Genomic DNA, 13,308 nt, shown 5'->3' on the forward strand with positions numbered 1-13,308 from the left:
GGTATAACCGACCTGGTGGGTACGCGGGATACACATAGGTATACGAAGAAGGGTATAGTCGGTCAGTCGGATCCGTTCGGTAAGAAAATTAAAAGAGAGGAGGAAGAATAGTAGGAGTGAAGAAAGAGATGGAAAGAGCGGTACGTAAGAAGCTACGCGAAGCACGGACTCTGACAACTCAGATCTTAATTACATGCGGCCATCGGGAGTTACTCGAAACCCTCGCTTATATAACTACCGCTAGATATGCCTTTTACAGGTAGAAAGGAGGAGAAAAAAAAATGGAAAAAAAAAAACAAACGCGAGCGCGGGTGCCTAACCGCCGAAGAAACGGACGGTGGTCGAGCGTCGGGGTTGAGCCATCACTCCGTCAGCGGAGCGAAGAATGCGCTCCCTTTGGTTTCGCTGCCATAATCTGGGTCTCGAGTCTCCGTCCATTAACGTCACGGGGGTGCGCTTTTTATCTCCGCGTTTAATTTCGTTCCATTTCGTCGATTTCCCCGAGACGAATATTCACCCCGGGTGAAAATTCTCGGAAATCTCTCGCGATTCGAAAATATCAAAGTTTGGCGGCGGAAAAGGTGCCCGCGATGTTCATTCGCGGGGCAATCTCGCGGAGCAGTATATTAATTTTGTGAAACGCGTCCGCTCAGAATATCCCGTGAATCGCGAAGGTAGGTGTACCCGCGGCGTCTCGCTGCAATACTCGGCAACTATACGCCGCGTTTAGCGAGGTGGTAAATGGCGCTCGGTGGTTGCGGGATCGAACGACGACCGACGCGACCGCGTTTCTCCACCCGTTCGCCACGCCTCGCATATATCCGAGTCACCGAGCTGGTTAATTGCCACGTCTCATTTGCATAGAGGTTCCTGTACGCCGCCACCTCCTCAACGAGTAGGCCGAACACCGACCGACTCGCCTCTCTCTCTCCTTTCGGACTACTGTTACGCACCGTCCGATCGGTGTCTCTCCGCTCTTATTCGCAACGGCGACGAACCCGAAAATCCAAAATCTGCAACTACGACTCGATGAGACGACAAAACGGGACTCCCTACGGGGAACGGAGAGACGAAAAAATTGTCGCGAGTGGCGAGGCTAATTGTATTCTCTTGTCCAGCTCGTGCCGCGCCGGAAGCGTTTTATAAGTACATTCCGCGCTGGATTCCGTTGAACGCAATAAGCCGTTTCAGCTTCTAGCTGGCGTCGGGCATCGGGTGGCCACATTCGCCGGTGTACAATATACTAGAGCACACCTACGGGGCGAAGGTGTTTCACGTACACACGTAATGGATACAAAAGGTGAAAATAATAAATATGCCCGGCGCAATAAGGCACGCGGTGAACGAGGATATAATCAACGCTGCCGACTCTTATATATATGGGAAAAGTGGGTGGCGAGGCACGCGGCGTAAAGTTTCCTATATACCAGGATAGAATAATACGAGGTGGTGGAGTAGGTAGGTATAAGTTCGCCGGTGCACCTAGCGCGATAACTGTGCGCCGCGACGCCACACAGTCGCCGACGACGCTTGGCGCCAGTGAATTCTTTCCTTTTTCTTTTCTTTTTCTCTCTTTTCTTTTTTCAAAAACTCAGAGGCGGTAGGTTTCTATACGCTCGTAGTGTGCGCGCGAGGTTCGACTCATCGGTTCTTTGCACGATTCCGATCGGCGAGATCTCACGACCGAGCCACAAGTCCTGCGAGGCGGTAGAAACGCCAGAGACGCGGCGCCGCAAGAGAACACCGCGCCGATCGATAATTCATCTTCGATAACAGACGTCGATCGCTCTTTCGCGTTAATCGCTCGCTACAACGGGGTGCGCCGGTCTCGCCGTTTTCATTCGTCTCGCTCCGGGTTACGTCCGATTCCGCTCGAGGATTAGGGATTAGATGATAAACCCGCCGTGGATTTTTTCAAAATCTCTGGGTGATATCGAGAGATTGAAACACCCGGTATAAGGAAGAGTCCTCGCGCGGTCGGACTTGCCCCCCCCGATATCCACGCTCGTAACTTCTTGCCTCCGTGCCAATTAGAGTTTCGATCCTCCCCGAAGCTCGACTATTAGGTCTCCGAGGCATGAGAAAAGGATCACGAGACTCCGTGCGTTGCGGCGACAAAATTTTTTCACCCCCATTTCGAGCGACGAGTTTTTCAATTTCTCTCTATTTTTCCGTGTACCTGATCAGACGAAATTAACGGTAAATTTTTTTGTCGAGGTAATCAGCGGTAACGCGACCGACGCGTTTGTGTACACTGAAAGAAAACATCTCGAATATAATTTGAATAATTATTCCGTTCGTTTAATCGACGACAATTCTATTTGAAATTTTCTACCGCGGCATGAGAAAAAAAAAAATAAAAAGACAATTTTCGACAAGTTTCACGATACGTACGGTTGTTGAAAATCTTCGACTCGAATGCCCTCGAGACACGCCGAAGACGACTTCCAAGTCGCAGACGGTAGGTCATAATATTCTATAGGTATAATAATAATAATAATAATAAAGTCGGGCGTAGCAAATCTCGAGACAAACACTCGGTGGATATCTGCAGCTATTTAAAATCACAGCGTGAATGAGGTGAACACATCTCATCGAAGCTGATGGTTCGGAGATTTCTTTTTCCTTGTTTTTTTTTTTTTTTTTTTTTTTTTTTTTTTTTCGAGTAATATCATTTGAAAATATATATATACATGTATATGTATATGTGGACCGATTAGGTCGCTCAGAGGGGGGTTTCTCTCAGCACCTTCTTACGTCGGGCCGCGTGGCCGCCCTTTGCCCGATACCTGAGCTCTTTTTTTCCACCACGGTATAAAGCCTCGGCTCGTTGCGCCCCCGAAGATAATTTATGTGTCGGCGATTCGAACCTTAAATACGAGCTTAATAATAGGCTAAATGGCTTGTTAACCTTAATTAGCTGTAAATCACCCTTTAAATTAACTGCATGCACGCTCGAAAGCATCGTCAATATCGTTACAACCTCACGGCAGCGAACGAACAATGCCTTCGGGATTTGTGTTTTTTGATTTACGCTCGAACGCGTCGTATGATTTTTACAAAAATCATACGGTGCGCGCGTTTTAATTTCTTTGGAAAAAATCTACTTCGACCGTTAACCGGGACGGCAGCCCCCGCGGATCGTTAGATTGTCGCGTCCTCGAGGTAAAAAGTATTTTACGCGAGCAACCAAATCGTCCGGTCGCGAGTGTTTGGACGAGGGCCGCCGGTCGGGATATCGCGCGCGTTCGTCGGCGCGACGCGTTACGATGATCTGTGCGTCGATACCAATCGATGGTTATCTCGAGCAACGCGGAGTCGCCGGCTGCAGTGCCATTAATATGATCTACGTCTTGGCTCCCTCGGCTACCGATCTCACGTAGATCCTATCTCACTCGAGTTTCTTCGACCGTATTCGTTCGTCCGTTTGGTGGGCTGCTCGTTCGGATGGGCCGGTTTGATTCTGGCCTCAAGTTCCGCGCACCGGCTATGTAACTAACTTACATATAAATTGCTCCGTTTCGAGTTCCTCGTACGTTTTGAAAAAAAAAAAAAAACAAGAAAAAAGAAAAAAAAAAATAAAACAAGAAAAGAAACGAGAACGAAAGAAGAGATACGACCAATCGCGGCTCGAGGGCGAGCAGAAATTACATTTGCATAGGCGACCGGCCGTTTCGAAGTCAGATTTCGTGGTTATCAGTCTGTTTTTTACGAAGCAGCTGAAGACGTTTAACGCTTCGGCCCACCTCCGTTGACGACCCTGTCATCCGCTACACGTCGTCTATTTGTTAGGGCGGTCCGTATCCACCTGTCTCTGGGCATAATGAGCTCACCGAGTCACCCGGCTTCACGCTCCTAGGTCTTTTATTATTCGTTTCATCTCTTATCTATCTCGCATTCGAGAGCGGCAAGTGGGCATTTCGTTCGTAACCCGACTAGGCGCAGTCGAACCGAACGTACCAACAGGCCGCTATAAGTTTGACAGGTGGTTGACAGTAATGCTACGAAGCGGCCGAGTCCGTTGCGGAGATACGTTGGGAAAATTTTTTAGTCCCCGACCGCGTAGACACGACGACGACAACTTGAATTACATTATATGTATATCAACCGCGGAGCGTACGCGGCCGCGCCTTTATAGGGATACGTTCGACGGAGTTGAGTGAAATTTAGTCTCACGAGACGCGCGATAGGAGGAGCGGAGAGAATTTTCAAACTTTCGGCCGAGGAGGGATGAATAAAATCGAACACCCGATCGGCTTTTCGAGAGGTAGCGGAAGACGATGATCGTCACGAGTCAGGAATAAATTTCAATGAGGAATAATTGTTCCCCTCTTACAACGCGAATGCGTCGCGTGTTCTCCCGGTCTTATATGAAGAGAAAGCGGCGTACGTGCGCCGAACAAGAGAGTCGAGGATATTGGAAAATAGCGAATGGTGGAAATTTTTAAATTTCCACCAACTACGATGAACGGACACACGTCAGGTGCGGGCATTCTCGGTCGCATCGCGTTTCCGGGTACCGACACATCGGCGAAATGGAAAAAATAGAAAACAAAGGAACGACTCAAAAACGCAAAAGAAGAGACTCCGTTCGCTCACGATTTTTTTACACGATCACAAAACGACGTGATATTTCGTGCTGACTTTCCCACGGAAAAAAAATCGTGCGATAAATCGAGGATTTTAGCTGCGGAAGGCGACGAACTTCGTCCGCGGCGAATAGCCCGCCCAAAAGTTTCCCGTACGGAGTATATTTGTATAATATGAGAAACGAACGTTGCATTCAAAAGTTCGAATGTGAAATTTTCGATCACAATGGTCCCCTCCTCCGGGGGAACTACTCCTCTGGTAATGGGTGATATTAAATTTATGATAAATTGTAATAACCCGCGACATTCCTTACCAAAAAAGTAACCCGCCCACACGCGGACTTCGGAAAGCAGGACCTCCTCTAGTCCCTGTGGCCGTTGTTGCATCTGGCAGGTAGTAGGTAGGAAAACATAAGGTAGGGCTCCTACGTATGCAAGAGATGTGCCCACTGCAGGGCCCGCAGTGGTGGACCCAGCCCTAGCCATTAGATACGGCGATAGAGATGAATTGAATTTGATTATAGTCGTCGAGGCGGGCATATAATTTTCCGTGTCAAAATACACGGACCTTCGTATTACCCCAGCGATGTCCTAATATTTACATTGCCGGTTATCAAACACGTTATAAAAAAAAAAAATAAAAAAAAACGAAAAGGAAATATGTAACGTTGGTCGATCGATTCATCTCACCCGGTACGTGGACTCTGGAAGAAAACGTAATTACGCGGAAAACCCGTAAACAACTAACGTAAGATTAGACGACATAAATCTGCCGGTTGATGTGCTTCAATATTTTATGTGTGTATATAGAGGTACTCCGTACCTCGACGTTATTAAGATTTTCATGTTTTATTCATCGACTACTCGTAATAACTGGTATCATCGAATTTTGTTTATCCAAACATCGAATTCCGTAGCGCAACGCGCGCGGTTTAACCTGCGTTTTTTTTTTTCTCTCTTTCTTTTACCACCTCCACCATTTGCGCGTTGGGACACGATCGCATCTTCGGAAAGATCCTGCCGAGATCATCCCCTGAGATAAGAAAGGGACGATGACGATAATAAAGTTTTTAACACTTGACGTGCACACGGTTATTTCGAAACACTTGGAGCACTAAAATGGCCCTAAAAGTCATAACAAGTGGCGGTGCGTTTGAATTTTTGCGCCACGGGAAGCGACCGGCCGCGAGTTAATTTATGAAATATAAATTTGGACGAACCAACCCCTAACAAATTCGACCACACCCTGCCACACCCTCTACCTCTTTTCTTTTGTTTAGCCGAGGAACTTTTTTTTTTTTTTCTTTTCCACTCTCCGCGTGAATCGTCTTTCTTTTTACACACGCTTATTCCGAGTATATAAGTACGTACGCATGCACTCGAGCCCGACTCCGTTTCGGCTCTTTTTTCCCTCCCTTTTTCCCGGTCCCTCGTTTCTCCGTTTCGTTTTTTTTTTTTTCTTTTCTTTTTGCTTTCCCCGACCAACATTTTTTTTTGCTCCATACGTATACGAAGGTCGTTAAATGGACGAGGTATAAAGAGAAAGAACATAACCAGTTCGGATTATACGAGTAGAACTAACTGTAAGTAATTTGTTTGGCGAACCGATTATTCTTCGCTCGCATCTCCATTACAAATTTTCGTCGACCCTCGCTTACGCCGTTTCCAATGATTTTTCCAATTTGATTTTCCTTTCTTCCTTTTCTCCCTTTCGATTATTGTTATTTGCACCGACCGTCGGTCGGCGGATCCGGGTGTATACGGTGGCGCCGGGTATCCGTAGACAGCTGATCCCGCGCGGTCATTAATTATCATTCTTTGAAAAAAAAAATAAACGAGATGAACGATCGCTGCGTTATAAAATTCCAAAACTCAGTCGACGCCCGTTTCGACTAGACGAACTTTACTACGTCCGCGGTATTTCCGGCGCGCCGCGAGTCGCTGCCCAACTATAAGAAAGCGAGAAAGAAGTCCAGAGTTTGAATTTGCATAAAAGCCGAACCCACAGATCCGAGATAACAGAAGGCGTAAAGAAATTGATTAGTTATTAGATAGATTATTTTATACAGCTCATGCATATATGCTAGCCTGTTTTTTTGCCCCCCCGCTGCGTCGACACGGCATAGATCGTATTTGTGTTTCGTCGTACTTCTGCCGATCTTCTTATCTCGAAAAATTTTCGGAGCCGCAACACTCGCGAACAAGATTTTGGCTACACCTAACGATTCTCGTAAATCATTCGCCCCTTGAATTCCACATTTTCGTTGTTCGTTTCGAATTTCTCTTTTCGTTTTTCTCCCTCACATTTGCATAGCAATAATTAACATTAGACAATTGTTGGCTCGCGCACGTGGGACGAATTCTTCATCCTCCGCCGCGCACACTGCTTTCCATGACTCACGATTCACCGGTAACAAACAAAGGGGGTTCCTCGCCGCAGGCAAGATATTGCGATCGCTAAAGTGGCGACTGAATTAGATGCTTGCAGGACCCAGACGACGAAGTGCGGGATATTTGCGGTTACGCGAACGACGTTCTTACGCTCATATTACGGCGACCTTTGAACTTAATCTGCTGTTTTAATTTCACCGAGAAAATCTCGGTACACGCGGTTGCGTTACCGCTAAAATTTCTCGCAGGAAATAATTTAAATTTACCGCAGTAATCGGTACCGGTACGCGTACGGATCCCTGCGCGCTCTGCGCCGGCAACGCGGTTATATGGCTACAGGTGCAAAGCTCAAAGCGCAGCTCGTTTGTCATATTAAGCGAACGAATGACTTAGTTATGCTCGTTCAAAATTCAAAAGACTGCAGCGCACGGAGAGACCGTCGCCGCCGCTCCTCATGCAGTCGGGAGAGAGACGGAGGATCGGGTTACCTCGGAAAACATGGTTTTAATTTGAATTTGTAACATGGACCGAGATTCTCTATCCTTATATGGACGGCCCTCGGGCCACCGAGGAAATGGTAGGTAGATATGTATTTAGGTACCTCGTACGTTCCACCGGTAGGCCTTATTACCTTGTGTAATTTTTATACACACGTAGACATATGCCTACGTGTGCGTAATATACGCACATGTGGAACTGGGTGAATGTGTACAGGGTGAACCGAAAGAAGAGTGTTGTTTTTTTTTTTGTTTTTTTTGGTTTCGGTGAAACGTCTTCATTATCTTCCGAAAAACTTGAGCTCGAAAAAACGGGTTTGAGAAAATTGTAACCGCAATTTTATGATATCAAGCGAGTTGTCGAATTTCCAGAATTCTTTCGCCCGATCCGAAAGCTCCGTTCGTCCGGTTCTCAGGAGGAGGAATTCGCTGAGCTTTTATTCTTCAGGTTTTTTTCGGCTCACCCTTGATGTATTCAAACTCTGCATTAGGTCCAAATTTTGGTTCGGGGTACGATGTTGTCTTCTGTATGTGTTACGTGTACATGTAAGCCGGATTTTGGGCTACGCACTTTATCCGGCTGCGGTAGCGTACAGCGTTAGGGAGTAAAAATGTTACATCTTGATTACGAGTTGAAAACCCTTGGCTAATGTCGCGTGTAAACTACTTTTATTAGGAGGTTCAGAATTTTAATTTCCTCAAAAGAGAAACTGGTTTTTTTTTGTTTTTGTTTTTTACCCGGTGCACCGTGTAAGCGCGGAGTTGGAAAACGAAGCTATACGCGCGTCGAGAAGTTCCACCCACTTTGCGTACGCGCGTCGTCGACGCGTATTTTACATTTGTGTAGGCAATTCAGCCGATGTCCGAGCTCACGACCGTCGAGCGTTGATTCCCGATTCGTGATTCGTGATTCGTGGGCGCCTTGTTTTCACGTTGTTAAGAAACCTATTTTATATCTCGGACGCACGCACGCACGCGTGTACGTGCGTCCATCGGGTATCGGTAATATTGGATACACGTATACGCGGCGTAGCTTAGCGTCGCGTCGCTTTGGCGTCGGCGGCTTAAATTTCGACACCGTCTGGTGCTGTACCGGCGCTCGATGTTCTTCTACCGGTTCCGATATCTTCTTCCGTGCATTTGGGATCGTTGACGTTTTTTTTTTCTCTCAAATGGAATTCAATGCCGGGATCTCTCGGGTCCAGTTTCTCGTCGGATTTTCAAACTCGACTCTTTTATACCAATAATATACAGCGCGACCTGGACGCGGTCGTTCTCGACCTAGCGGGGGCTCACAAAAAGAAACACCCGCGTATCCATCGCCACGGTATACGCATTCTATACCCGAACGATAACTTTTCTGGAATTTTTCCGCTTCCTCTTCTTTTTCTCGATTTTTTCTCTTTTTGTCCTACTCCCGCGCCAGCGCTCTTCCCGGATTCACACGTTGCTCAATCGGATGTGATACTGCACGTGGGCATACGAATACGTATCCCATTCTCATCGGCGATATCGTTACCTCGAATGTATTCCGAAAGCGCGGCGATTGTTTCCACACGCGAACGGCCGGGTCACAGGATACGTTCGCCAAATTAAAAATAGGAGGGGGGGGGGGGGGGGGGGGGGAGGGGAAAAAATCGTTCGTTTTCCGGGACACGCGCGTGAGAATATTTCAGTTTTACATTAGCGCGATTTTCTCCGCATGAGCGGGTGATAAAAACATCGGCGAGGCTCTTTTTCGGGGGGATCGTTTTCGGGAGATTATTATTACGACGCCGGTCAGGTGTAGCATGTCGAACGGGGGTTTCGGCTACCGCTTCGCGGTTTGAAGGGCGAGTTAAGGGAATTCCTCGAGTTTTGTTTTTCGTATCGTTGGTCCGGCGGGAGCCCGCCGAGGTTTACATCTCGTCGTTCGCGTGGGACTAAGCGGGGGGCTGTAATTGAAAGTTGTTACGCTCCGTATTTTATGACTTTGTCCCCGAGGCATGCAAAACTCGGCTTTTAAAGTCCACCGCGCACACGGCGAATAAGGCGAGACTGCCCGGCAGCCGAACTGGAGAATATACGCGCTTGGAGAAAACGCCCCGTCGAAAATCGTCTCTCGCCTAATTAAGACCGACTAAATTCGTCAAAATTAACACCATATCCCCGTACACCCGATCCCCGAAACGCTGCCGCGATAATGTACAATTCTCATGTAATTATACCCGGCGAACTGCAACTCGCCCAATTATCACAAATTTCCTGGGACACCGGTACGAATATTTGTTGCCGGAAAAAATGCGGTTCGATTAACCGTAGAGAAGTGAGTATGAATAAAAACTGCAGTTATCGTTCGCCAATTGATTTGTATACCAGTTTTTAATAAAAACTTTCCTTAATATTTCTCAATTATAAAGAATCATATCGAATTTCTTTTTTCCTTGCTTCTGGTCATGCAGGAGCAGCGTTACGGCGGTGCGCCGGTGTCGCCTTCGAAAAATTTTCAAGGTCGTCACAGCTGGGCACGGGCCAGAGATCATCCGAACCTTCTTCCTTCCCCCGCGATTCCCCCCACCTCGGATACCATCAAATTTTAAAGGAGATAAAATGCGAGAAAAATGAGGGAAAGTAACTCATGCACTGGTGTCAGCCTCGGTTCGTTGAAGTACTAATTGAGAAAAAAAGTACAATAAAAAAAAAGAAAAGGAGTATCAATTTCGAGCGGTGGAAAGGTCGGGAGCAGGGAGTACGAAACACCCCTGAAAACGGAGACGCGGGTCCGAATCGACGGTGAGGCCGAAATATTTCAAAAGCGAATAAATTGGGCCCGGGTATCGACGACGACGACGGGGCCACGGACCGTTGAGCCCCGAGACATCGGAGTCGGTCGTTCGATAACGCGATTGGAAGACGGTCGTCAAAATAAATGAGCATCGTCGTGGCCATCTTCCGCGCCCCGAACAAATTGGATGAGCCGATACTCTGGACTCGGCTGCAGGGATTCGAAGGCCCCGAGGCGAATTCATTTTAGAATATAGAACGAACGAACGAACGAACGAACGAACCTACGGAGCTTTCGAAGCTCGACGTACCGCAGAACTCGATATCCGCCGCTGCAGCTGATCAGCTCGTCCGTAGATTTAGGTATTATACTGTATACCGAAGCCGAGAGGAATCGCTGTACAGCCGCAGCGTACGATACCCGATTTTCTCTATTTTTATAAATTCGACCGACCGAAATAGACCACCTGACTCGCTCCACTGTTCTTTTCTATTCTCTCGACGACTCGGACGGATCGAGTGTTAAAAGCTTTTATTGACGGCGGCAACGTAAGAAAACGACGCGACGTCGCATCGGATCCTTTGCCCTTCGGTCGCTTACACTCTCGAAACTCCTCGACGTCCACCGACCGAGTCGTAATCGAATTCTAAATACCGTCCTCATCTAACACAATTTATAAATGTCACGACGATACATATAGCTACCCACGTAACGCGTGAACTGCGAGAATTTCATCGGTGTGGATGTTTTCCGTATAATTTGTACATCCCGTCTATGATAATAACCGCGTCGTCGACGTACAATATTTCACTCAAAATCACTGTGGAGTTTTTTTTTTTTTTCTTTTTTCTTTTTTTTATCGCGCTTCTTCATTTCCTTTCAAATGAATCGCCGACTCCTACACCGGGGTGTCCGGTTCCTCTTACTTCGTTTCGTTATTTCTACCGTCAATTTCACGGCAAATATACACGTCGAATCGGATGAGGAAAAAAAAACAAAACAACATTCTTTTTTGCCGCGCGAGAAAGCTCGTCGTCAAATGTCAACCAATTACGCGCTTCACACCGCAAATGAATATAGTGAATTTTTTTGTAATTCACTCCTCTGAAAAATGTCTATTTCCGATAGAACGTTGCAATTGAGTGCCGGCAGTAAAACCATCAAGAATACAATTCCCATGATGATGAAACGAGCCGCGATGGTATTAATACAGCGCAGAGAAAACACCTGACTCCCGACTGCCTACATGAATATATCGGAATAAACTCTCTATAGGTACATACGTGAAATGAATTATTATCGTGCGGCCACATTATGCGTGAGGCGATGCGAGTTACGCGCGGTAGTCGAGCGAAGAGATCGCCGAGTAGCGGGGCGAAAATCAATAAGTAGTACATCAATACCCTGCTACACGATCGGACCGATACCATACCCGATAAATGCGATTATAATAAACCAGATTGTACAAGGAAAGCTCCCGAAGATTTATCCGCGGATATCGGTCCGCGACAAGTCTCCTCGCGCAGGCTGTAATCCGGGCAACGCCGATGCGGCTGTCGCTCGGGGTGTCCGCGCGCATACGGGGACTTTGAAAAACCAGAATTTGAAAAAAGAAAAAAAAAAAAAGAGAAAAACTGAAAAAACGAAAGGAACAAATTGCGAATTGTCAGCGGTGCACCTGGTCGAAGGTATGCGCGCTGGGCGTGTCGGTTATAAGTTGGTAGAACTGTTCGAAACGGTGCGCGTAGGTCGAACCGTATTATGCCGTTCCGTGTGGTTAAAAAGTTTTCAAAGGAGAGAAAACGCGAAGCGGCGAGCATTCGTCGGGTTACCGCAGCTGGTATATTGAAAAGTGCGTCAAGTGACGCGGTTAAGATTTGCGTGGGCACGTCGGTGCGAGCTCCGCGATGCAATGCAGACCAGGTGTCGTCGTCGTCGTCGTCGTTTATAGGCACGATACAAAAGTGCGCTATGGCCTGGACGCGCTCGCTGAACTCCTCATCCCGTCATTTCCCAACGAAGATCGGGAGCGAATCCCTTCCGACGCTCGCGAAAGACGTAATTTCCTCGAACGATATCGTTAACGCCGAAGAATTCACCTCGTCCATCGACTCTCGTCTCTTTCATCGTTCGAAATTCGAAAACAAAAACGAGACGAGACCGAAACCGACGTACGATTGTGCGCACGTACGTACGATCATGGAGAAATGGAATTTTTCTCGCCTCCCAAACTCTCGTAACCGAGGGAGTAAAAAATAAAAGAGGGCGTAGGTTGTCGCAGCGTAACGATCGCTACGAATATCTCGTGTTTGGATGTTCGACTTTTTTTATTTTGCCTCCATCAACGAAGGCATCTGTTTTCTCGGCATTTTTTTCGAAGAGACACGTTCTCAAGCGTTGGCGGATCGGACTGCACAGACCCCCGTCCATTAATCGAGTGCACTAGGCCAGTAAGAATTTTACGTACGAGAAAACATCCGGTGATTTCATCATTGAAGTCGTACGGACAAAAGGAATCGATCCGCCCGAACTACGCCGCATTCGGGATATTATAATTACGCCCCTCTCCCTCTCGTCTCTCGATTATCCCAATTACCCATACGAATGTGATTACTATTCAATTACGCGGTACGAGGACATTACGGTGTTCGTTTCGAGGAGGCTGTTACACGATGAAACCGTACACCGCTGCGGATAGCCGGAATACATTATCCATGAATAAAAACGACTATTCCTTCCTCAGAAATAATCGAACTCGCTGATAAATATAACGTTCCGTTATCTCATCTTATTACGCACTTCTTAGATCCCGACGTCGCATACGCATAATCTTATGTACTGTACACGCTCGTACTTACGTACGTAAGGCTTCGGATGGAGACGATAAATTTATTACCACGTGCGGCGCGTGGACCAAACGACTCCTGCGTCCTGTACGTATATGAGCGTTGTGGTGCGTTACCTACGAAAGCCCCCCCCCCCCCCCCCCCCCTTCCCCGTTTGTATGGAAGTGTACATACCTCGTGCGCGTAACGTAAAATACGTACACCCGTAGCCGAGATTACAT

The 13,308-nt window shown here is 47.3% G+C and overlaps 1 protein-coding gene across 3 annotated transcripts in view; it reads right to left on the reverse strand.

Moving 5' to 3' along the window:
• LOC105684182 (agrin-like) overlaps positions 1-13,308 on the reverse strand; it is a 237,606-nt gene that overhangs the window by 222,260 nt on the left and 2,038 nt on the right. The window lies entirely within an intron of this gene.

The sequence above is a fragment of the Athalia rosae genome, chromosome 1, assembly GCF_917208135.1.
Source record: "Athalia rosae chromosome 1, iyAthRosa1.1, whole genome shotgun sequence".
Taxonomy (NCBI): domain Eukaryota; kingdom Metazoa; phylum Arthropoda; class Insecta; order Hymenoptera; family Athaliidae; genus Athalia; species Athalia rosae.